At 41.0% G+C, this 27717-nt stretch overlaps 1 protein-coding gene across 5 annotated transcripts in view; it reads left to right on the forward strand.

The window, feature by feature from the left end:
- Astn2 (astrotactin 2) overlaps positions 1-27717 on the forward strand; it is a 987955-nt gene that overhangs the window by 349753 nt on the left and 610485 nt on the right. The gene's annotated exons all lie outside the window — the stretch shown is intronic.

A 27717-nucleotide genomic window follows, 5' to 3' on the forward strand; every position in this document is an offset into this window, starting at 1 on the left:
ATGGCTGTCAGGAATCAAATGGGAGACCAAAGGCGATAAAGCAAGCATGTCATCTTTAAGTTGTTTACACTAGCAGGAAGAAACAATCAGTCTCTCTCTCTCTCTCTCTCTCTCTCTCTCTCTCTCTCTCTCTCTCTCTCTCTCTCTCTCTCCTCCTTGTTTTTCACCTGCACTCAGCAGGGTTTTCCCTCCTTTTACTTAGGAAATCGTGATGCTCTGTTTCCAGCTCTAAGTGAGCACAGTCTGCCATCTTCGTTCTTCTCCCCTGTCCTGTATTATAGACAGGATTCTCTTGCCCCTACATAACTGCTTTCCAGATGAAGAGGCCAGCTGCAGGCTTGGGGTGACCACTGTGATATCAGAGCTGTAATTGATGCTTGCATACACGACCTCACCATAACCTCATATAGTGCTAACTCTTAGCTTGGGTGATTTTCTTTTCCAGGTCTTCATTCCATCCTCCCCATAATGAAGGTGCTGGGCACTGGAAGATGGCTCAGTTTGTAAAACATTTTTTAGGCAGCATGGGCAGGAGAGAGATGTCACCCTCACCCTCCACCCCAGCTCATCAAACCTGAGGCAGGTGGGAGAGCTGGCCCTGAGGTCATGAGAGTGGGAGAGCTAGCCCAGCCGTCCTCTGCTGCAGCATTTAGGAGAGTGACCCCTAGCTACACCTTAGCAACACAGAGAGCTGGCCCTGAATGTGTAGATGCAGGAGATCTGTTGCTGAGAATGTGAAAACAGAACTGACCCACCCCTGGCTCTGCAGTCCCAAGGGTGAACTCCCCAAAGCAAGGCTGTTGGGCTCACCCTGGTGGTGAGGACAAGGGACAGCTGGCAGTCTGACCAAGCCTGCAACTACCCAGGCCCAGAACCAGGGTTATAGGTTGGCCCACCCTATCATCCACCTCATCTGTGATCTGCTGGAGCATATGAAGTAGTTGGTCCTGTAGACCCAACACACGCAATACAACGCAACAGCAGGGTAATCAAGAGGAGACCCAGTGAGTGGCCGGCAACAACAGTGTAGCAGAAACCAGAGGCCTTGAATCTGACCAATGACTCTTTTCAGCAAGCACTTACAAGGAAAGACATATGAATAAAGGGTTTACTGTGTGACTCACTGTGTCTCACTGCAGCTTCCATGATGAGATTCCCACCCAGCCCCCACTTCTTTTCTTTTCTCCTCTTTAATATTATCTGGGGGGCAGGGATTGCAAGGGCAGAGGGCAGATATGCAGGGATAAGAATGAATGGGATTGGGATGCATAGTGTGAAGCACAGAAAGAATAAATAAAAAGTTTAAAAAATGCTTGCCATGTGAGCATGAGACTCTGAGTTTTATTCCTGGCACCCAAGTAAAAGGCAGGATATAGTTGTGTTTACTTGCAATTCCAACTCTAGAGGGGAGGAGAGCAGAGACCAAGGAATCCCTGGGTCTTGCTGGCCCACCCATATTGCTGAATCTGAGTACTACAGATTCAGTATGAGACTCCATCTCAGAAAAAAGGTAGACAGTGTTTGTGGGAGACACCCCATGTTAACCCCTGACTGTCACATGGTATATGAGTGTGCTTCTGACACACACATGCATACACAGACAAATAGAGGTGGTGATCTCATCTTACCATGAATTTAATGGTTATTAACTGTTATCATGTGTTACTAAAGGGAAGCAGAATAGTAAGAAAAAGACAAGTGAGGGTAAACTGAGCTGGAATCAGAAAGTGCTTGCTTGACAAATCCATTAATTTATTCAGGTAACTAATGCGCACTATGAATCTACTTCTATTGTTCCCTCAAGCATTGGATAGTGGGAAATTGACCAACAATATGATTGCCTGAGGACTGTTTGTAGCCACACCAAAGCAAAGAGAGAAGAGAGAGAAAGAGTATTTTACAAGTAAATCCAAGAACGGGTATTTAATTCTAAGCCATGAACAATGCCTCTGATAGACAGGAATGTTAGCATGTTAGCATAATCAAGGGAAGGCTATGAGCTATATTTTTGAAGAACCAATTATATATATATATATATATATATATATATATATATATATATATATATACCTAAAGAAGAACTATCAAGTGACCCACTATTAGACAAGGCAGTAGAAAGGCCTTGGACTTTAGCCACTAGTGCAATGAGGATTCAGCAGAAGTATGAAGCTGAGGGATCCATTAGCTTGTTTATATTTTACAAGGTCAAAGTTTATGTAGTAGAGCAAGATCTAGATGAAAGAGAAAAGGGGTTGAGGGCAGGGAGAGCAGGTGGAAGGAAGAACTCTGAGTGAACTTCCAATGACAAAAGTAAGGAGGACACTGAAACTCAGGAGGCGGGCCAGCGACTGCTGTGTGTGGAAAAAGTGACGACTGGAGTTTCATGATCATTAGCCCTAGTTGCTGGCATAGGCGCAGACAGAAAGGCCAGTCATGGAAGGGGGAAGATGAGGTTTTCTGGAAAGAAGACATGGACTGAATAGCGGAGCTGCTGCCTTTGAGGCATCTATACAGAGACGTTTGTCAAGCAAATCTGAGCTCAGGTGTGAACTAGCTGAGGCGAAAAGAATGCTATCATCTCAATTGGGAGTATGTTAGCATTCCATTTTAAATGACCAGGTCCCACAACTAGCATTTGCAAATAAAGAAAACTTATAATCTACAGGTTCTATAAATAGGAAATACATTGGCCACACAGTTGGGCTTTCTACTCTCGCCGTCACAAAGCTATGGTTTTTAATGAAGGCTGCATGGCTTCCTTACCCATAGAGTTATTGACAGAAGGCATTTTCCATATCTGTAGGAGCAGTGTGCCTACTTTCTCGCTAGTTGAGTGCAGGGAACACTGTGTAAACTTGAGGCCATACAAGTGACATTGCCACCTGACCTTCTTCATAGGCAGCTCCCTATGGGCTTCTTCAAGATCAACAGGAGAATATTTCATGTTCATCACCTTCCTGAAGGTTTGAGTCTCTTTTTGAGGACCATCTGATAGGCCAGGCCTATCTAGGATAAACTCCCTTTTGATGAATACAGAGTCAACTGATGAAGGATCATTGTCATATCCTAGGAATCTCTGCATGCCTGTCATCTAATATATCCTAGTTATAGAATATCATATTCACAGCCCCATCCATATTTAAATAGAGAGGAGCATGGTGTATACGTGAGGGCTGGGAGTGTTAGAGTCTATTTAGGGCACTCCCCACTACTGGATTTTAAACAATGGCATAAGAGGAAGATACGCAGCTAAGAACTGTCATAAATAGAAGTAGAAGAGGCTAGGACATACTGTGCAGTGATAGATTCAGGAGAGAATCAAATCAGAGAATGTCCTTTTAAACGACAGCTCAGGGAAACTTGTTAAGAGAACACATTCAAGGTGCAGAACACGCAGATCCTGAGGACATATGTTATACAGAACAGCCACTCGTCCAGACATTGTGTGTCAGAATGACAAAGACCTGTCCTCTAGGACCCACACTGAGCCAAATTGATAACCATCAGCCTCTTCTAATTAGAGAGAACTTAAGACAATTCAGGGTCAGTTCCGCTTGAACTGTAAAACACTTACAAACCTTGAGCAAGATGCTTTGACTCTATCTCCTCAACAGACAGTGCTGCTTGAATAAAATTACAGCTGAGGCCTCTTGAACTCTGGGATTCTCTTCACTTGCCATTTAGTATGCACGGCAAATTCTAGGAACAATATTGCTTTCGGAAAGCCGAGGTCAATAAGACAAGGCTCCAGACCGTAAGGTGTTCCTTCTGAGGTTTTCACACATACCCTACCCACCCTCAAGGCAGCTGTGAAGCTGAGGTGTTTCAGAATTTGAATTAGTGCCCACTGTTTTTACCTCTTCTTCACTATCGTAAAATAATGTAATGATGTTCCTTAAATGAACAGAAAATATAGAGACAAACAATCAGCATCTAGGCCAAGGAACTCATTTCATAGCTTTCTGTCCATATCCCTGTGTCCTCTTTTACTAGACTGTGTCTGTAGCAGACACATTTGCTCCCTCCTTCAACGCCAGATTTTTCTATGCTAATGCACATTTGCCATGAAACTCTAAAACTGAGCATAGCCAATGTAGTATAATCTCTAATAGTGAAAAATTAGCCTGAGCCTGAATGCCCAACGAGAGGGGAATGGCTGAGCAAATGATGAGGCATCAGCTTGCAAGAATACTGTACAGCCAGATAATTAATTGCAACGTAGTACAGAATTTATAAACCACAGTGATAGCTTTTGCAGCCAAACAGAACAATTCATTTAAAAGAACTATGTGGGCGAATCACAACATGTTGTGCATGGTTGTATTTATTTATCCTTCTGTTATTTATATCTTTCCTAGTTCCAACAGGGACTTGAGGTAGGTGGATTTGCTGGAAGTAGCCCAGGCTATAGCATTGAATTCATGGTCTTTGGAGCTAAACCCCTAGTGGTGAGTCCTGGCACTGTGGGTGTGGGGAAGCAACCACTCACACTCACCCATCTGTCCTAAGTCCAGCTTTCCTTGTAGTAGTCTGTTCTAACAGTAGTTTCAATGCTGACATTAAATTATCTGAGTCAGTCATTTAGCACAATTTCTGCAAAGATGCAAATAATGACCAATTAGTGGCTCCAGATGGGCCTCTTCACTTCATGAGTAAGGAGTCTATTGCAACAGCAAGATCTTACTATCTCAAAGGTCTGTTGTATCTTTAAATTGATTAAAAAATTGAAAAGTGTTGTTTGTGCTTGTTTTATTATTCATTTAAATCTCTGCATGCCTAGTGTTGACATCCTCCAAGCAAGAACATATTTCATCTTCACCTAATGGGGAAAACAGAGAAAAAAACGGGTGGGCAGAGAAATGAAAAGTAAACATTAACATCTTAGTTGGAAAGATCCTGTCCCACGAGATTAATCTTGTATTCATTCTATCTGTGAAACATAAGTTTGAGAAATGGGCAGTTTTCTCCCTTAGCATGGTTCCTAAACCTATGTACATTGCAAACATGCTAGAATTCGTTTTAAAGAAAATCTATTGCTTTTGGAACTTTAATACGGAATTTAACAGACTGGAGCAGAACCAACGTTTTTTGTGACCTTTCTCTGGTTGTGACTGTGGCTAGAAATGGTTGCCCTGAGGTACTACACTGAAAATAAGAAGGGCTGGGAGCCTCTGCTCATGAGGGATTGTAAAGATATAGAGGCTGCTGGAAATATAGGGAGCACTTCCCTCTAATTCTGCAGCCTCAGTTTCTCCTTAGGAATGCATGCGATGGTTGTATAGTGTCTTTGTTGGGTCTCCATTTTCGCTTCTTGTTTCAAGTTACTTTTTCCTTTTAAAAAACAGTAAAGGTAATCAGGTATGAGCCACATGCTTATAACAAAAAAGGTCTAGAGTGGCGGGTTTAAGATACAGAGGGTCTGTCAATCAAAACCATCTCTAAGGAAGAAAAATGTTGCAATAGAGTCTAAAGAAATGACAATGGAAGACTTAAAGCAAAGAGAAGACAGACTCCTTCAGGCTACTGAGGTGAGCTCAAGCAGATGAATGTGTTTGAGGTTAAGGGAATTTCAGTTCCTAAGCTCGCAGAAAAAAAAATTCCATAGACTCAGGAATACAGAGACAAGAGAATCATGGCTTCCCTTTGTCTCACCGTTTGATGATGAGGGCACAGCCCCAGGAGCAGTTCCACAGAGAATGGAAAAGAACTGTGGAAAGGCCTGGAGGTTTTCACACATGCTCATACAGAGGAAGAATACTTCAGGTGGGGAATAGCTGAACTGAGCCTTGAAACAAGGCAGCTTCACTAAGAAGATGACGGAGTAAAGATACTGTGGAAGAAGCAGGGAGATTAAGAGAATGTCTGGCACACTGTAGATTCTCAAAACAAACAAAAAAACCCTTTATTTATTGAAAATTTAAATATAAATCCTTTATTTATTTAAATTCAAAGGAAGGAAAAAGATGGGGACGATGCTTTGCCCATTTCATTGTAATATAAAACCTGGGGCTGAGAGCTTGGACGCTGGTTAGATTCACTGTGGTGCCAGGAGACCATCAAAGCCTTTCACTAGTAAAGTGATGGCTTCAGATCTGTGTGAGGGAAAGATCAAGCTATCGTTGCTGGAATCTGGACGAGCTGAACAAGAGTAGACTGAGGGAAACCAGAAAGATAGTGTAATACAAATCCAGGTAGAAATGGACACCATCTGGCCTAAGGTAATGGCCATGCAGATAGAGCAAAAGCATAGTCTTTGTTGTCAGAAGCCATATCCATGGCCCAGCCTGATAACCATAGCAACAACCTCTTTAACAAACCTGCCCAGAAAGAATGATAACAAACTCTTACATCTGTTCCTGGAGGTCCTGCCTCAATTTTTTCCTTTTTTTTTTTTTTTATTTCCCTCCCTTTGATTGTATCTGATCCAGCCTCACTGGGTAATTGAGTGTTTGAGGGTGAGAAATTACCTCAGCAGCTTGGCCCTTATCTTGACAGCGAAGCAGCACTTTTAATTTAATTTTGTTCAGAGACGCATGGGTAACAAATTTCACTAATCGCCTGGCTGTCGCCCTCCGCATGGTAAGGAGCCGTTTGTCACCAGGCAGCCCAGCATAAATACATGTGGGGGAGCAAACAAGGAAGCGAGACAGGAGCTGAGGAGGACGAGGGGACAGCTGTCATCAATAGGGGCCAGACTTGGGCTGTGGTGTCAGTGCGCAACTATAGATGGGAGGCAGGCTGTATAGCAGCGAAAGGGACTTAGGGTAGAGCCCCTCCTGAGCTCTTGTCCTTGCTTTGCCTCCTCCAGAAAATGACTGGAAACTCTCTGCTCTTTGGGTTTTTGCTTGTTGTTGTTTTTTCTTTATCTGTAATATTGAGCTGTTCCCCTCCCCCCACCTCCCCGAGTTGTTGTGAGAGCTCATTTGGAAGCCATGCTCCTACACACACTGCTGTCACATATTAAAGGACAAACTCACTGTGCTGGTTAGTTATTGAGTTATTGTCAACTGGACACAAACTGGAGTCATCTGAGGAGCTGCCTCCATTAGACTGGCCTGCAGGCATGTTTGTGCGGGGAGTTTCTTGATTAGTGATTGTAGTGGGAGGGCTTACCCCACTCTGGATAATTCTGTCCCTGGATGGGGATTCTGAGGTACATAAGAAAAGCTGAGCAAGCCATAAAATACAAGTCATGAAGTGCCCCCCATGGGCTCTGCATCAGTTCCTGTCTGCACTTCCTACTTGAGGCCTGTAAAAGTTAGCTTGATTCTGGAAATAACCAAGCTAGCTAAAAGATAAAATAATTATATTTTTATTTGCTATAAGGGAAAAACTTACAAAACAGGAACTAGAAGTCCAAGCTCAGCTGTGCAGTGAGGGAACCATAGAGAGAGAGCACCTGGGCCTTGAACCCGATTTTCTCTGCTTTCCACTCTTAAAGATAATTGGTTAACAAAGCTTCCCCATCACCTCCTCTTTTTGTCTAAACAAGAGCCATCAAAACCCAGTACAAAACTGTATACAATAAGAACAGATATCAAGTATAAAATTACAACCAACATAAACAATATTAAGCAAGGAACACATGACAAATGTTTTAATAAACATTCTATTCCAAAGAGTCATAATCTTGGCATACGAGGAAGGTAACTACGACTATCTACCTAATCTTCAACCCCATCGAAGGCCTGAGAAAGGGGGTAATATTACTTGAGTAGGCAGGAAGTGCAATCAAGCTGCTTCCAAAGCGAGCAGTATATGAAGGAGACAATTGGTTACCTGATCCAAAATCTCATTTGCAGCGTTGAAGCAACCAACTTTGGCTAAGGCCTAGTGTAACTGACAGACCATTTTCAGAGACAGGGAATTTTTTCAGAATCATCTTACCCTGTCTTGGCAAGGTTTGGCAGTTCTTTTCCTTGTGCCTTGCTTATCCAGTCCAGATACCATGTACTTTGTCAATGGTTGAGGCATGGGCAGTTCCTTGCCCAAAGGCCAATTATGCGCACCCCCCTCCAAAAAAAAAAAAAAAAAAAAAAATCTCTGAGTGGAGTGACTTCTGTGCTCAACATTTTCTCGGGAATATTGGTACTTTCAGGAGCAAACATGTCTCATGTCATCAGAACCCTAAATTATTTAAATGCCATGTTCCATAGATCCTTGAAGTGGTTGAAGTTTTTCCAAAGTGAATTCTACAATGGCTTTGGATATTAAAATAATATTGTTTCTTTCTGTATCTGTTTGGTCAAAAAATGAGACCCCAGCCCTCTAACAGCCCTATATCCAAAGAATTTGGAATGTACTATTGAGTTGGAGGTGTCACCCCTGTCTGCCAACTGCTTGGACTCCAATTCCCAGCCTGCTAAGCACTGACCCCTCCCTGGGGAGGGTCAGGACCACTCCCATAGGGTATTTAGGCTCACCCAGAATATGAACGTATGTATCTTACACATATATTGTTAGCATAGTCCTTAGCACTAATTCCAGCAGTAGTTGCTACCACAACAGCAGCCATCTCAGTCACTGCTCTTACTGCTGTACTGTTCCAGGTGTGGTCGTCTTTTGTTGATATCAACAACTAGATCTCAAGCCTTGAATTCCATTCTCTGTGTGATATTAACAGAAAACATACCCATATCCACATGCTAATGTCTTCTGAGCTAATTTGTCAGCCCAAGGCACCATGTTTACACAGCTTTGTGAAATAAAATCTAAATGCTTTTTAGGAATGTTCAGAATGAACTTTCTAAAACTTACCAACATTTCCAGACAAAATGTCAACATGGTGGCATGCCCCTTGTTTCTCTTTTATCAAGGGGTTCCTGTCTCATTCTGAAACCATGATTAGTGCTGAGTAACTCAACATTCTCCTCCATAGAACCAGAGATCCATGGCAATGATTCTCCCCGACCTGTATTTCTGGTTCTTGGAATCATGTTTAACATAGGAAATATGAAATAAAAGTTGGCAAATTTAAGTCCAGATAGGTGTCCTCCCTGTAAAATTAAGGTTCTTTCCTCCTGCTAGATCAGAGCTCTTTATTATTCATTCTTCCTAAACTCCCTCCAGGTGAGGAGTAACCAGGTGAGTTACTAACGGCATCCCTGGGCTTGCAGAAATGGAGTGAACTATTGCCCTTTACTAGCAAGTGACTCCCCCAGACAAGTCTTTAATCTTCCTGGGCATACTTTGTCCCATTTTCTACCTCACCTGTTGAAGGATCTCTGCCAGTCAATGTTATTTGTACCTTCTCTGTTTTGCTGATGCTATGACAAAAGAGGAAAAAAAAATAGTCTACTCAGTTTGTTCATCCAAAATTCAGCTGACAGGACTACCTGGGAGTGCCCCCCTGTGATGATGCACACAGTGTTTCCTCCTTTGGGGGAGGAGTACTTTGTCCAATAGTTCAGTCATTAGTCATGCATGCATCAGCCATGCATTGAGTGTATATTCTACTCTTTACCCTGCGGTAGGTGCTGGTGATAGAAGATAAATCAAATCCAGTTCTTGGCCCTGGGAAATTTATACATAGGAAATTTATTTTCTGTTGGGGAAGGAAGGGTGACATGAGCAGAGAGATTTACAACTCTTTGTGATAAATAACGTCAAGGGTTCTGTGAATGCCATGGTAACACTGAAGAGGGTCGTCCTCTCCTGCCTGGAATAAGAATTGAGTGTCAGGAAGAGGGAAGGGGGAGTGGTGTAGGAAGTCCTTTTGTTTATGTGTTGCTTTTATTAGTTAATGAATAAAGACTCTGCTTGGGCCTATGACAGGGCACAGTGGAGCAAGGTGGGGACATTCAAACAGAGATAGAGGAGAAAAGAAGGTGGAGTCAGAGAGACTCCATGTAGCTGCTGAAGGAGGAAGATGCCAGCCGCCAGCCAGAACCTTACCAGTAAACCACGAGCCTCATGGTAAAATATAAAATAATACAAATGGGTGAATTAAAAATATAAGAGCTAGTTCCATCCTGAGACAGATGAGGTCTCAAAGGAATAGACTGAGTCTAACAAGACCTGAAAGTAGAGTGGAGAGGGCTGTGTAGGTGCAAAGTTGGGCCAAATGAAGGGAGGGAAAGTCCAGTCAGGCCTGGTCCTGTGGGGACTGGAGACCCAAATAAAGATCTAGGACTCCATTGCTATAGGCATCAAGGATGCAGGAGAACCTTTGTACAGTTAACTAAACCCATACTTGTATTGTTGCAGATTCTGCATTTGTCTCATGTGGATTCTTGCGAAATATAATTTTTCATTGACTTTCCCTGTCTTCTCACACATTCTGTGCTCCTATCTTCATGTTATTTACCCTTCCTTGTCTCCATTATAGATGTATTTTTGGTCTCTTTTCTTTAGCCTTTGTTTTTCTCCTTTTACCTTGTGAAGTTTAACTCTGTTTTCCCTCACCTGAAAACTTCCTTTTCATCATATGCCCAACTTTGAAAACTTAGAAGTTTTAGAATCCCTAAGCCTGGAGTACTATAGAAGACTGGATTCAAACTACAGCTTCTTTGTTTAGCCATTCACTTGTTGAGACTCGTTAGAGATAACATCTAATTTCAGTGGACCCTGGCTTCGATTTATCTTCCCTCCACAGCACCTCCCACAGGGTGGAATGCCCACCCAATGTATGTATGACTGAGGAATTCATGTGCCTTAGTTTTACTTTAGTTATTTTAGTTCTAAATTTTGCATTAAATTCCCTTGACCTTATCACATAACCCCAGGAACCCCCATTCAGTGCTTCCAGTGCTGATCCATAGGACCATAGGGTCAGGATTATGCTTTAACAAAGAAACTTGAAATTGATATGGAGGGTCTTGTAGTAATGAGAGCAGCGGGCTACGTTCCTGGCACCTGGCCGCCCACACGGCTAGCTTTATACCCGAAATAATTACACGGAAACTGTATTCTTTTGAACACTGTCTAGCCCATTAGTTCCAGCCTCTTATTGGCTAGCTCTTACATACTGATCTAACCCATTTTTAATATTCTGTGTAGCACCATGAGCTGGCTTACCAGGAAAGATCTTAACCTGCGTCTGTCTGGAGTGGGAGAATCATGGCAACTCACTGACTCGGCTTCTTTCTCCCAGCATTCTGTTCTGTTTATTCCACCCACATAAGGCTTGGCCTATCAAGTGGGCCTAGGCAGTTTCTTTATTAATTAACCAATGAAAGCAACAGATTAGAAAGAAATCACTCCCACATCATTTCCCCTTTTTCTGTTTAAACAAAAAAGAAAGGCTTTAACCTTAACATAGTAAAATTACATATAACAAAACAGTAATCAAGCAAGAATTACAGTTACAATATTTACATCTACTTTTCTTTATCATAATAATGGAAAACTATAACTAACCATTCTTCAACTCCGTCAAAGACTCGAGAAGGATATAATATTACCTAAGTAAACAAGAAATCCAAAACTCTAGAAATGACAGAGACATCTCGCTGCCTGTACAGTCACCCAAAGTTCTTTTGTACCGTAGGGGCATCCGTCTTCAGCCTTCAGGCCCATAGTATCCAGCAGACATTTCCAGGAAGCAGGAAATTTCAAAGACAGTTTAGTCATTTTCTGCTGTGTCCTGCAGAATGTCTTGCAGACTCTTTCATGAGTCAGGAACCCCAAAAGACCAACTCACCTTTAGGCAAGTTCAGCAGTCCAGTTTATGCAACAGTCCAGGCAAGTGCAGTTTCTTGCCCATATGGCTATCAAACTCCATAAGGAGCCTCTTTGATGCCCATATTCCTCTTGAAGTAGATTGGTGCTGCCAGGAGCAGACGTGTCTCATTATCATGAAAAGCCCTAAGTTATTAAAACATTAAATGACATATTCTGCAGTCTTTGAAAGATATGAAGAATGTCTATCTAAAATATATCTATGCACATCTAGAAAATCTAAATAACATGACTATAAGCTTGACTATTATTGATGATTATCCATCAACAACCTATATACGTTACATTTTTAAATCAACTACACAATACCTTAATTAATATCAGAAATACATATACATATAACAAAATTGACCTTAAAATCCACACCAATGCAAATTATTTATATCTATATCATATCCCCCTTTAAATGTAAAAGAATATTTATAAACCATATTTGGGAACATGGGCGCAGTTTTTTCTATTCTATTTGACGATTCCATTGTATTGTTCTTCCCCCATCTCATCTGTCTCAATCTTCCTTCATATTCCCATGTCCTTTCTCCCAGGGTTTTTTCCCTCTGCTCTATCCACCACCAGGCAACAAACATGTTTGTCTCTAAATGAAAGTGCCTGCAAATGGAGAGAGTGGTGTGTAACTGAACGATGATGGTTGAGGCAGAAGACATTTGTTTTCATACTCCCAGCACTGGGATTCACAGTGCCCCAAACCAGCTGAGACTGGAGGAGTCTGTATTAGATGTGGATTTAGAAGCTCCGAAGGAGCCGGAAAAGTGAACAAGACAAATTCAAAGGTGTGTGCTATTCTGAAAAAGCTTCCTTCTTAAAAATAGTAAAATTATTTTTCTGTCACTCAGCAAATGATTTTGGGTAAATCTTGCTGGTGTGGGAGGGAGACTCGGGAGATAGAATGAGGAGTTGAGGGGCGCATGCTTGAATTCACCTCCATCCAAAGCTTAACAGTGATACTCACTGTTGCTGCCACTCCCACCAATTCTTGCTCCTTCACTGCAAGCTCTCAATATATAAAATAGGATGATAGTATTGTTTAAAAAAAGAGTTGTAGTCCCAAATATACATATTGACTTATTTAATCATATTTACAAGCTTCATTTTTATTGGTTTTATTTATTTGTATGAGTGTCTGTCTATGTGAGTATCTGCCATATATAAGTAGATGCCTGTTGACATCAACATGGGGCATCAGTGGGGCCCTTGGAACTGGAGTTACAGGAGGTTATAGGCTGCCCTATGTTGGTACTGGGGCTGAGCTCAAGTCCTCTGTAACAGCAACTAATGCCCTTATCTCGTGAACAATCTCTGCAGACCCAAATTTAATCTTTTAAATTGCATGTGAAAGAAGAGGACATTAAAGTTCAAAGCTTTTTAATCACTTACTATGTACAGTGAGAGAATTAGAGCATATGTGTGTTTGACCCCAAAGTCAGTGCTTTAGTCTCTAGCATTATACTGCCTTATCGCTGGGCCTACAAAATGGATTTGGAGCTTATCCTAAATACAGGATGATTTCAGCTTTTGATAGTGAATTTATATTCATCTCTAAAAGCCTTTTCCCAAAATACAGTCTCAATCCATGGTTCCATGTAGACAGCTTTTGGGGGCTCACTTCACCCCATGATAAGTAAACAGTAGAGATGAAGTTTGGAGAAATTAGACAGCAATTATACACCAGAAAGTGGGCATTCTGGCTAGCACCTCAAGTACTTTTTAATCTAGGAGTTTCTTTACTTGAAATATCAGAAATAATCTTAAATTATATTTCAATCTTTCTAACGGGAATTTTCTGGAACGCCAAGGCTCAGGCCAAGAGTCTTAACTCCAGGCCGCCCATCCCTACAAAGCAGACTGGAAATGGCTGCACTACAGCATCTCGGAGGAAATCCCGACTACCCCAGAGGCCCCTGCTGGACCATGCTAACAGCTCTCTAACACCAGTGTTAATCTTTAATTGCTATTTGATTTGATTTAACATGATCTTCTGCTTGTAAAACACCTTGAGACGTTTCAGTGTAGTGAGTGTGTCCTGGAAACGCCACTTTATTGTATTAACAAGTCTCGGCCTGAACATAAAGAGAGATAATTAGAAATAGCAAACTCCCCTGACATGCTCAGGGCAGCCAAAAAGCTCCCGGGAAAACAATCCCTTCAGCTGCCGCTTTCATGTTTTCAAAAGAGAAAGCTGGAGAGGGCCAGTGGGTAGGAAGCTTGTTAGGGTGACTTGGTATACTATTTCTAGCTCTGAGCTGGCTCTGCTTGAGTACAGCTCATACAGTCCTGTGGATCCCCAGATCCCTAGTAAATTTATCCTACAACCCCTAGGACCCTGACCTAGGAGCACGCTGTGTTTCCAACAGTTTATCTGTGAGAGCTTTTGGCATATGTTGGGTGCTTTCTCACAGATACAAGCATGGCATATACACAGGGAGGTAAAGTTCCTAGGCTAGCCTATAAAAATTGATTTGTCTTACAGTGCATCCCAAAAGTGCCATCATATTATTCTTAGATATCCAAGTGCCCAGATGAGACCAAAGTGATTCTGTAAACTGGAGAAGAGTACCTTAAGGGTGACAAAGCTACAAACTATTTTTTCGAAGAATAACCCCAGCTAATGCTTTAGTATGTGATATATTTGAATTAAAGCTATACTTGACATAGCAAGTGTGTAATGAACACCTACATAAATTAATTTGATTGGGTTCTAAACCTGGTCCATGAAGCTTGTACTTAATCTCCAAATGAAAGAGAACAGTATGGTTGGTGAGCTTCTGAGACCAACGCCAGACAGACAGCCTCCTTAACCTCCTTCTTGGTGTGCCTGAGGCATGGCAACAATAAATGTGATGTTTTAAAACCTAGCTTAGCCCCTCCTTTTTCTGCATCAGATTGTTTTCCTGAGAAGTAATAATGGTGAGGCTACAGATTAAGTTTCTGGTTTTATCCATAGCCTAATTAACCTGTAATGTGTAAGAAATATGAATACTACTATTTCATTATGGTTTTTATGCAATTTTAAAGACTATACCTTGCATGTGGCTAGAGCTGTAAGCATAGATTCCAGTGAGAAACTTGCACACTGTGCTTTTTATTTGTGAGGGGAGATGTGTGTGTGTGTGTGTGTGTGTGTGTGTGTGTAGTGCATCTTCCTGTACATGTAGATGCCAAAGATTGATGCTTAGTATCTTTTTGTATATCTCTCCATGTTAGTTATTGAATCACAGTCTCTCAGTGCATCCTTAGATAAGCTAACCAGTTGGCTAGAGTGGCTGGCCAGGAGACATCCTTGTTTCATCAGTCTTCATCATCGGAAACTGAGGTTAAAGGTGTGTGCTGCAGCATCTGGTTTTATTTTTAAAATTTGGATGCAAGAAGTGAAACCTCAGATCTTCATGCTGTGCAATAAGCAACCTGTTGAGCTTCCTCCTGTCTCACAACTCTGACTCTTAGGTTGATTTCCCCCACACACAATTTTATACAAATATAATTGCATTATACATATATATTTGTGTGTGTGTATATATATATATATATATATATATATATATATATATATATATGCATTCTGTTAACTTTCACCCTCCCCTTTCTTTTCTCTTTCACGCCTGTGTCATTTTCCCCTTCTTTCCTACAAACACCCTTTCCATATTCATGAATTTTTCCTTTGTGACTTAATGATTTTAAACAGTCTTCTGTGTATCTCTGAGTTTGGAACTGTTGGTGAAGCCTGATTGGCTCATCTTTGGATGCATGACTGAAGACAATGACTGTCCCTCTCCTAGGATGCATCAGTAACCAACAGTTCAACATGGAGTGGTGGGGCATAATGATTTCCTCAATGATTGTGGTAGACTGTTGATAGGCCCAGTCTTATACAGACCCAGCACGGGCACCTTGACTGCTAGGAGAGCATGTTTGCAGTGAGAGTGTCATGCCCTTAAGACTGCATCTTGAAGTTCTTTTTCCTCTCTCCTAGCCCAAACATTTCTTGTGAGGTTCTTCCACAATGTTCTCTGAGCCAAGTGTTAGAAAGTATAGTGTAGATATCCTATTTAGATGAGCAGCCAATCATCGTTTGTTCTCACACTTTGAGTCACTTTGGTTTTAGTAGACTTTCTCTGAATCTCCATCTATAGGAGCAGCTGTTAAAAATTATGGGCTAAAAAAAAACTTTGTTTTTAAATCATTCTTCCTGACCCTACCTCATATTCTTTATTTGATAATTTATATGTAAGGCTTGAAGCATTGTATTTCCTGACAAGTTCGTAGAGGATTCGGAGCCAAAGAGCAACACAGGATGTTATCTACTCAATGATACTCAATACTCTCTTGGAAGAAAAGTCCTTTTAGCTGGTGTGCATGGTTTAAAGACATGGTCTAGAAGGAATGGTGTACTGCTCTAGTCTGAGGAGGGAAGATGATCTGATGCCATCCATAGCAAAGCAGAGGGCACCATGGTAAATCTAAAGGATGGCATTGGGTATAAATGAGGAAATTGACAAGTACAACTTAGGAGATCCATGTAGAAGTTGCTTCCTAGGGAAGCAAGGCTCCTCCTAGTATTGCAAATGTCAAGAAAACCTAATCAGAACCCAAGCTGCCCCTCCTCCAGTCTTGGTGGTCTTGGACAAGTGGTGCTGCTTTCCATCAGCTCCTTGCATTTCTCTCTAGAAAAATAAACTGTGTTGTAAGAAGGCTTAATCAAAGCCATTCAGTTAAAGAAACTACTTCATGCATGTAGTGCCATTTCTATTGTATTTTAATAAACAAAGACTGCATGAAGATCTGAGAGTAAAGCAGTCTCACTGCTCAGCCTTACAAACCAGGTTATGGCCGGGCGGTGGTGGCGCACGCCTTTAATCCCAGCACTTGGGAGGCAGAGGCAGGTGGATCTCTGTGAGTTCGAGACCAGCCTGGTCTACAGAGCTAGTTCCAGGACAGGCTCCAAAACCACAGAGAAACCCTGTCTCGAAAAACCAAAAAAAAAAAAAAAAAAAAAAACAGGTTATGGTAACACACACCTTTAATCCCAGTAACCACAATGGCTTGCACCTTTAATCCCAGTAGCCACACTGGTTGCTATAGAAATCAGGTGGTACAGCCCTTTAATTCCAGCCCTAGAGAATATTATAAAATGGGGAAAAAACAGTTCTCAAAGCTCAGTCTCATTCTAAAATTCCTAGAGACAGGATCGCCATTTTAGACTAGGCTGAGATAAGAGTCAGTGTCTGACTGTTTTGTTTGTCAGATCTTCAGGTTGAACCCAAATATCTGACCATGAGTTTTTATTACTCATGCTACACTTGACAATCAACTTTTTGTGGCATGAATTTATTGAAAAATCTATTTGCCTGAGGCTTGCTAGCCCCCAGCCCAGGCTAGAGCTGGGATTAGAATTCCAACTCAAAGATTTGGAACCCAAGTATAGCCACCTGAGTTTGGAAGAAAAAATAACACTCCCAGATCCCATCCACCCCAGGTTAGCTCTCATATAAAGATGGAAAATACAAAGAATCTGGATATCTTACTTTAGAGAAGGGATTTTACTTTTCTTTCCACAAAAACTGAGAAACTATGGATTTATTCTTGGTTAAGAAAAATAATGTTTGATCAAGGAAGATCCCCTGAAAAATCTTCATTGGGAACAGATGACCCAGATGATCCAATGTTTCAGAGCACATTTGTTGCTGTTTCCTCTGAGTTCTACAACCAGAAGAGACTCAAGACTGCTGCCTGAAATGATCCAGCCTCACAGAATACTCCAATAAAGACTTGACCATAATCCTAATCAATCAGTAGAAAGTGCCTAGAAAACTACACTCACATTCTCCAAATATGGATCATGAATGTTTACTTTGTTTAATGTGTTAGGTACAAGTTGTTATGGATATGGCCAGGAAAAAAAAATAAACAAAGGAAATTAGATTCAAGGTTTTTGTTTTGAAGGAAAAAGAAATAAAAAGCCTAGGTGGTAGTGGCACATGCCTTTCATCCCAGCACTCGGGAGGCAGAAGAAGGTGGATCTCTATGACTTCCAGGTTAGCCTGGTCTACAGAGTGAGTTCCAGGACAGGATCCATAGCTACTAAGAAACCCTGTCTCACAAAACCAAAAGAAATGAATAAAGAAAGAGGGGGGGGGGGGAAGGAGGGAGGGAGGAGGGAGAAGAAAAAAGGAAGGAAAAGAAAAAAGGGATATAAGTATGATAGAAGGGTAGATTATTGAATCTACTTTGAAAAGAAAAAGGGGATTATAGATATGATAAGATCTACTTTTTAAAAACAACTATTAGTTTTAAATGTTTTGAATTGGTTTTACTTTTGTATATTGTATATAAATTTTGCATATTAATACAAATTTGAGATTAATTTTGTTAAATCATATTGTACATATATTTTAATACAGTTCATTTAATAATGTAATGTAAATTTCTAGTCCTTGAAAATTATTATTACCAACTGTTTAGGATAATAAAGAAATATAGGTTAGTAGTTCATCACCTAATGTAATTGAACTTGTAGTCACATTAGGTATGTTTTTAAGGTCAAACAAAGATATAATTGAGATATATAGGTCATCTTAAAACACTTCAGAGATCTACAAAATATGGCATTTAAGATGTCTTACTTACCTAGGTACTTCTTTTTTATGACAATGAGACATGTCTGTTCCTGGCAGCACCAATCTTCTTCAGAGAAGACAATGGGCATTGAAGAAACTCCATATGGAGTTTATTTTCTTTGTGGCAAAAGTAAGCCATGGGGCAACAAGATGCCCCAGCCTTAACTGCTGACGGTATGCTGCCCTAATTAGATAAGCAGGACACAAAATATCCTGCTTCACAGAAAAGTCTGTCAAGTATGCTAGATGTGTAGGCCTAAAATGGATGCCCCAACATTGTAGAGTAACTTTGGGTTACTGTCCAGGAAGCCAGCTATTTCTGTCATTACTCACAGTTTTAGAAGTCACCTGCTTGCACTCCTTGCTTCCTCAGTTAACATTATTTCCTTCTTGAGTCTTGAAGGGAGTTGAAGACTAGCTAGCTATAGTTAAAGTTAACTAACACAAGAAAGCAAGTTATGATAGAAAGTAAATTAGGTATAAGATCTTGAACTCACCAAGATAGGATAGATATGAAATATTTTCTCTGAATTTGCCAAATGTAAATTGACTAGACATTGTTGATGTATTTATTACCTGTATATATTGTATATAGTCATTTTACTTATTATATATACTTCTCTTATTAGTTATAACCTTCTTTTATTTTACATAAAAATGGGAAATGTAGTGGCATATCAACTGTATTTTAATAAATAAAGCATGCCTGAAGATCTGAGAGTGAAACAGTCCCACTGGTCAGCCTTACAGACCAGGTTATGGTAACACACACCTTCAATCCCAGTAGCCACACTAGTTGCCATAGAAGTTGTGTGGTGCATGTCTTTAATAGCAGCCTTAGAGAGGATTCTAAAATGAAAGGAAGCAGCTCTCAGCACACAGTCTTACTTTAAGATTCCTAGAGACAAAATTGCCATTTCAGACTGAGGTCAAGGTAAGAGCCAGTAGCTAGCTGTTTTGCTTTTCATATCTTCAGGAACCCCAGTCTCCGACCCTGAGTTTTTATTAATCATGTTTCATATGCACATATTAGGTCTCCAAATATTGCTTCCTTTTCATCCTCTTCAAGCACTCCACTTTCCTTCCCTTTTTTCTGTCTTTAGTGAACTAAGAATTTGGGGCTTTTTCTCCTGTCCATTCAACCCCTGAAAGATGACCACTAAATGGGTGACAGTATTTATTTCCTTGTTCAGAGAATGTAAACTAGCCACAATCTGAACTGTCATTAACAATTTATACCACAAATCACATAATGTGCATTTGTAATACAAGATTTATAGCCTCCCACTAACTCCAGACTCTATTCACTTGACTCCCTCCTGTATGTTAAGGGCTCAAGCTGAATGCTTCAGACACATCTGCATCATCCATGTGCAAACAAAACAGTTAGGAACAGAGAGGTCTTCTTCTTGGTGATCCAATACAGATGTGTAAAAGAGTAAAACTAATTAGCATGGGGGCAAAGAAGGTCTGAAAGGGAGCTACATTTCAATAAAGAGAAAGGCAGAAATAGGAATCTAACTGAATTTTAGTTGCAATTCATGTTTTGCTATGGGAATGATGTAGTGAGGAAAAATACTAATTATTTAAAAAGAAAAGTCAGTTTATACCGTGCCATACCACATATATACATGCCAGTTCCTCCGAGGACTTTACAGAAGTCACATTTATGGATTCTCAAGTCAGGGCACCTACCGTGAACACTCACTGTCTTGATTAAGGTTATCATTGCTATGATTAAACACCATGACCAAAAGCAAGTTGTGGAGGAATGGGTTTTATTTGGCTTATACTCCCATATATTACTGTTCACCATCATAGGACATTAAGACAGGAATTCAAACATGGCAGGAACCAGGAAGCAGAAGCCAATACAAAGGCCACAGTGGGTGCTGCCTCTACTGGCTTGCTTCTCCTGGCTTGTTTAACATGCATTTTTACAGGACTTAGTACCACCAGCCCAGGGATGGGACCACCCAAAATGGACTGAGTCTTCCCTCACCAATCTCTAATTAAGAAAACATCTTACAGGTCTGCATACAACCTGATCTTACAGAGATATTTTCTTAATTGAAGTGACCTCCTCTCAGATGACCTTAACTTCTGTCAAGCTGGCATAAAACTATCCAGCACACTCACCAGGCATGTGACCCTTTTTCAGATATGGATGCTATTTCATGAATCCCCACAGCCGCCCATCTGGTAGGTGTAGTATTAAATTTCTAGCTGAAGAATCAGGTAGAAGAAATTCTGATGGTGAGCTGCACTGACTGAGCCTTGCACTTTGGTACCTCACATAACGACACAGGCAAGAAGAACAAGAGCATGTGCTTACTTTAGGCTGATGCCTTGGTGTCAGAAGCCTGAATACCCTCCATTAGAAGATATTGTTACTGGTTACTTTGATGTACATGGACTACTGTGTTCAGTCTTTTGTTAAGTTATATTTTAAAAGGTATTTGTGTGTGTGTTATTTGGTGCATGTATGTATGATGCCATGAAGCTTGAGAATCACTCACTGCCTTCTACCTTATTTCAGACAGAGAACAGATTCCTGTTTGCATTGCTGTAAATGCCAGACTTGCTGGCACACAAGCTTCCAGGGATTCTCTTTGTCTCTCTACCTCCCATCTTTCCAGCACTGTTGTTATAGACACATGCTGCTATATCAGGCACTGAGTGTGTTCTGGGAAGTCAAACTCAGGTTCTCACATTTTTGTAGCAGATATGGTATCCACTGAGCAATCGCTTCTATTGCTCATTGTTTTTATCCCTTGTACTTAGTTAGCACATGGCAAGGAAGGGTGTTGCAAGACAATTTTGCACTTTTTTGTGCTGTTCAGTATTTGTAGTTCATATTTTAAGATAATATTCTAAGCATTAAGTATATATAAATTAATTTAGTCTTTGACTCAAACCTGTCAAGTATAAATACATAAATGAGAATACTAAGACCAAGAAACTGTACACTGCCTGAATTCATGAATCCATGAATGTGGAGTTAAAATTCAACCTTGGTCTTTGGAATCCAGACCAATGCTTTCCTTCAAGGCTGTCTGCAGAATAGGCATAATTTAAGGTGAATTGTTAATTGTTTTTAAGTGGTTTAATGGACATGTAGCAAATACCATGCACATTAGCAAATAAATAAAGACAGTTGTGGAAACATGCTTTCTGCCCATTATTAACTGTCTTCCGATGGTCAGAGCTTACTGCCGGGATGAGATATTGCTCTGAGACTTGAGGTGTTCCAAGGCAAAATGTCATAAAGGTTCAGTGTAACTAAGGATATTTAGGAGTAAAATGAGGAGAAAGGCTAGCCTAAAAGAGAGCAAGGGACGAATAATAATAACTCCAGGCGGCATCAGTGTTATTGAGTGTCTTACCTCGGAGGAGTACTATTCTAACACATGTGTAGTCTCCATTTTAAAGGTAACTTGCGCCCATCCAGGTGGGAAATCATCTAATCTGCATCATCAGTGAGTGCTATTAACAGGATTCAACTCTGGTCTGTTGAACTCAGAGTTAGTAATCCATCAGCTGCTTGAAATCCTTCTGTCTCACCATCAGGACTGAGCTTAGGCACACCTTTAAACAAACAGACAAACAGAAGACAGTTTGATTATCATATCCTGTTTATTTCAACATTCATGAGACTATAAATGATGTCTACAAACTCCCACCCTCATCAGACTGCAAACTTCTTAAAGGCGCCCAAACACCTAAACTTTGTTTAATATCCCCATGTCTGGCAGTATTTGCTCAACCTCTGCTTTGCTGGGAGGTTTTCTGTCATGGTTCTAAAAGCTATCACATAGAATGAAGTTTGTCAGAATGTTTCAGTGGCTGTGCCCTAGGGTCAGGTATCTTGGGTTCAAATTTTTATGAATTTTGTGATCTTACACACAGAATTTCATTTATATTGACTTAATCTTCTGTAGAATAACTACAGTATTCTCAATACAGAGTAAATACTAAGGTGTGCTAACTCTTTTTAACATTGGGAGACAAAGTGATATCTTTACGAAAATTCTTAACCTTTTTCTCTGCAACAAGGAAGCAAGACTGAATTTTATTCCTCCATGAAGCTTATTCTCTCTGTGAAGGACAGTTTTGGGGCTTTTTCATTCACCCACTCCTTCACCCACCAATTTACTCATTAAACTAGTATGTGGCTAACTGATATGCAATGCTTGGTTTGAATCAGAGAAAATATAGCATGGTCCTGCCCTCAAAAATCCTGGAGTCACCTGGTAGGAGGGCATGCTTATATGATTTCACTAAATTAATTTTCCAGATGGCTAACAGTATATAAAAGCAATGCATTTTTAACATGTTTAAATGTTTAACAGTAGGAAGAAAGTGATCAAGGTCCAAAAGAACGTCTGTCTTCCACATTTAGAATGATTGTGCTGTTTTATCATTTTCCAATAATTAATGCTGTGAAATCAGAAATTATAAGCCCAAGGTAATGCCTCCAGAAACTTGTGAATCTGGGAATCTAAGTCCTCCTGAATTCTGCAAGCATATTTTCTACTCTGTGAGCTGCTGAGTATAGAAAACCCAAGAAGGCAGTAGAATTTCTAATGATGCTGGCCTTGGTCCTGGTTGATGATTGAAAGGGAAGAAGAAACACGTAGTTATGTTTCCCTGGGCTATTGTTACTCCACTGTAAGCATACCTATATCCTGATTTCAATTCTAATACATCCATACATATAGTCACATCTTCACATATATACATAGATTTCTATAAAATTTTGTGAGGCTTCTATTTTAGCTCTTTAGGCTGTTCAGGTGTGGGCATTTTATAAATAAATATGTGGTAATGCTGTTACTATTATTGCTTTCCCGTAAATTTAACTGCACATGCAGGAAGATCCAGGTGTGTGTAGCACCTGAATTATGGTTACTTAGGGAACCACCATTGCCTTGTTGTTGGCATATCTACCTTAATGATGCTCTGTGCAGCTCCTTCTTCAGAAGCAATCGACTGTGCCTCTCTATCCCTGTACAAGAAACTGAGAGCCGCGGGGGTGAGTGAGGGACGTTTTTATAACCATATAAAGGGGTGTGACTTGAAGCGTCGCTGCTACATACTCCCTCATTTAGGAGAAAATGAATTCACAGGGTCTAGGGCCTGTGTTCATAGCAATGGATATTATCTGCCAATAATCACAAGTACATGATAAGTAATCCTAATAAATAGAGTGGCTACCAGCCACAGCATTCTAAGCATAAACCAAACATATACTGAAGGCTTTCTGTACAGAAAAGTGTGAAGAAGTTACGTTTGAAGGAAATTAGATGACAGTTATCAAGCTTTTCTTATCTCAAGCCACTGTGCTTGAAAACTTCTTGATTTAACTGAAGTAATCTTGTAAAGTGGGTATTTTAATTATTTCTGTTTTACAAATGAGAACAGTGAAGCTTTGAAAGATAAGACTACTTGTACCAGCGTCCTCAACTAGTAACGAACAGTGCCCGTGCTTGATCCCAGCCCTGCGGGACTCTAAGGGCCAAGTTCTTTGTTCTTCTTCTTCTTTATTGACTCCCTAAGTTCACAGTGTTAAGAAATTATTGAGCTGAATTTCAAACATAATTTCCCTGATTACAGAGCTCACAGTCCTCCTGCTTCCCCAGCTCCACTTCTGAGACAGATGTCTGAATGGAGGGCCTTTCCACAGAGAGATGGAAAAGCCTTTGTAGAGATAAAAGGGAGCAACTAACTCATTTCTTCTCTGAGAAGTGAGTCTTCGTTTTGTTAAGCAAATTCCAATGACTGCTTCTTCATAGCTCTTACAAGTGTAAAACCGCTTAACAGTGATATCCGAGTCTCACAGTCTTGTGACTTTCCCAAAATTTGACACAGATCGTGTACTTGGGAATAGTCTCTTTCAATGATCTCTTCTAAATTTGAAGAACTGTGAGCTTCCAGCTAAAGATAAAAACTTCTTAGCCCCTTTCACTTCCATAGATCTTGACATTAGTTACCTATGTAAGAAGTCTCCTGAACATTACCAGCTTAGAGCAATGAACATTTATTAGTGTCTTATAGTGTTCTTTTTCTTTATTCTTGGGACTTTCATACATGCATTCAGTATAATGTGATCATATATACTGCACAACACCCTCCACTTTGCCTGTGTCTCCTCCCATCATATCGCCCAACCAATAACTCAGGAAGTACAGCTAGTGCTGGCGCTGCCCATATGCACATGAGTGTGATGTCATTCAATGGGACATGGGAATCCTACTGGTGGCTACATCAGCAAAGGAGAATTATTCTTTCTCAAAGAAACTACTCCTTGCCTACAGCACTTCAGTAAAGAGTGGGGCTGGTGCTTTCCTACTCAATCCATGCTGAGATTTTGATTTTTGTGTAGAATTTATGCAAGCAACCGCAGCTGCTGTGAGTTCATGACTGTGGCACTTGTCTTGCCCAGAGACGTCATTTCGCGGCACTCCTCTATCCTCTACATCACTAGCTCTTCAATCCTTTCTGCCTTCTCTTCTACAACATTCTCTGAGGCTTCCTTGGTCAAGGGTGGGTGTCTCACTGGTCCATTAGTTAAAGACTTCTCCTCCTTGGATTTCTATGATGCTGTGAGCCAGGCTGTCATCATCCCAGTGCTAACTGAGGGAGGGTCTGCTTTCCAGCTTACCCACATATTTATCAGAGGTAGTGCTTAATCGCACCTTGGCCTGTGGACCCCTCCATAGCAAAGCACCATGGCCATGTCTGACTTGACCAGAGGAAGAATGTGAGAAGATCCAGAAAGAATGAGAGCAAATTGGAAATTAGTCTTTTGCAGTCTGTCATAGCATACAGAGTTCTATTGCTGAGTTCTATTTCAAGAGAAGCAAGTCACTAGAAATCCAGAAAGGCGTGGAAAAGCAGTGTGACAAAGTGTGACAAAGTCAATGGAGCCTTTTTATAACTCACCTATCTCAATCCTCGTTCTCCTTTATTTCCTTCAAATCAAGTCTGCTTTCAGTTTGGGTGACATATGCTTATCTATTTCTATGTGTTTGAAGTACAGCTTAGTTTAGCCTTGTGTGCTATAAATCTATCCAGAACATTCTCCAGACTCATCTAATGTAAATGTCCTCTGATATGCTTATGGTTTGTTCTTACAACTAAGCCTCCTCCCTCTTTCCCAAGTGCTTTTTCCTCATGACCCCGTCAGATGCATATTTCAATCTCTTTTCCACAAGGTCCTCAAGTCCTGACAGCATTGGGATTACAAAGTCCCTGCTGTGCCCTCAACACTCATCATATGCTTAACTATATTTTTGCTGACAATGTGATTGAGTGATGATGTTTCAAGGCTGTAAAGTGCTGAGAATGCTGTCTCCTGTAAGGCCTTGGGTTACCATCTAGGATAAAAGCTTACCTCCTAGGAAGAGACCACAGCCTCCCTTGTCATCTCTGCCTTACGTTTCTGTCTTCCCACTTCTGCCCACACTGCACTCCATATACTCAATGTTTCTACCTTTCCAGTATGGACAGTGACATCCTGCCTCATCGTCCCCTAAACCACACACCACCTGTTTCCTATTCAATAAGCTTATATGCACATGGCCAGCCTCAGCCCTTGGTAATCATCATATGACCCCCAAATAAAGATTAAGGGTTTCTCTTGTGAGCTAGCCTTTGGCTCTCTGTTCAGAGGCCTGCTACCCTGCAATACATTGTGGTTCTTGAGGAATCTGTTCTCCACATTCCCATCATCACATCATAGTGTTCAGAGCTGTGTGGACTCTCAGTATTTGTTGAACAAACGGAATATTTTTTGGAAGGAAGAGGAGGCAGGATTTCTGCAGATGAAAGGGCTTGCTCCTTTCTTGCACAGCCCTTAGTCACTGCCATGACACTAGCAAGCAGTGTAGAAAGTGAGTGTCTAGAGTATTCTTTGCACTAAGAGTGCTATTGAATTTTTGGAGGTGGTGTATTTAAGAGGTGGACTGGAAAGGTTCAGATCTGAAGTGTCAACCTAAAATGGGTAGAAACACTGTTTGAGGGTGTTATTTTGGCAGAAATAGTTCACAGAATATTTTTTCTGTCTTGTATTTCTTTCCATTAAATTTGCACTTTTTTTTTTATAGTTCCCTGGCTAAAGTCTAAAGGCATAGCTCTTTACCTTCAGATGGCTGTTTAAACACATTGACAATGTGCTTTTATGGAAATGTTAGCAGTCTAAAGAATGAAGAATAGGATGGAGGACCAGAAAATATGCAATTTAGCTTAAAAGAGCAAGGGATGAAAATGTTCATCTTAATGACGCCTCCCTTTACTTGTAGCTGACATTCCTGACCTTCTAAGAGGGCATCATCCATGCCCTGCAGAGGCTTAGCCACTTTCCTTTGCCAAAGAGAGAGAGTGTGAATGCCAAAGCAAAGCCAGCAGCTGTGCCTCCGGCCCCAGTTCCTCACAGTTCTTTGCCTCTGCAAGCGGCTGTGATGGTAAACAAGCCCGCAGAGAAGCAAGCAGAACAAGGGTGTTCCTGGTGCCTTCCATGTGCTGACTCGATCAAAGATGAGTGGGGATCTCACTCTACAGTCTCAGTGCCCCTAATTGCCTTGAAACCTCAAGCAAATATCTGATCTCCACAGCCTCATCTTTCCCCTTTCTAAAATTAGTGTAATTGCATTCCTCTCTCCGCAGCCAGTTTTAAGGCGCAAGTGTAAACAACGCAAGTCAGGCATTTAGGCCTGCTGTTTCGGTTCATAATGGGTGCGTGTGCAAAATATCTTCTTCCTTTCCCTGTTCTGTGTTTGACTCTCTTCTGTGGTCTCTATTCTGAAACATCTTGCCTGGAGGTTTCTTATTTTGATGCTAGGTATTCCAAATGTCATTGGAAGGCTGATCGTCCTGAGACCTTCGGCTCAGTCTCCTTACCTACTCTGGAACGTGGGCTATCTGTCTGTGTCATCCGAGTTTCACACAGGTCTGAGCTGCATGACCAACTCTGCAGCGGATGAGGTGTGTGACCTTGACTAGACAGACCTCTTCTGTTCCCTGTGTTTGGTTTCCTGACTTACAGAATAGGAACGTGAGTATCTTCTGCATGTTCTGTGTACCACATGGTAGCCTCTGCAGGGTCCTTTTTACTGTCGGCTTAACCTGTTTAATCTGTTTGTCACAGTGATCCTTAAATTCCTATTCTGTAAGTTTGTGAGATTCTGAAGTCGCCAGTGTGTTCTGCTGGCTGTTTTGTAGGATTAGACTATCACTCGTCATCGATAAAAATCTCACCATGGAAGGTACTAGTGAAGGAAATCACGTGATCACACTCTTAGAACCGAGTGAATCCTGGCTTTGCTCTAAGGAGTTACTCTTCCACTCTGCCCTAGGCATCCCTTGGCTTTCATCACTTCTTTGCCATTCTCCATTCCAGCACCTG

Source organism: Chionomys nivalis, chromosome 11 (genome assembly GCF_950005125.1).
Source record: "Chionomys nivalis chromosome 11, mChiNiv1.1, whole genome shotgun sequence".
In the NCBI taxonomy this organism is placed as follows: Eukaryota; Metazoa; Chordata; class Mammalia; order Rodentia; family Cricetidae; genus Chionomys; species Chionomys nivalis.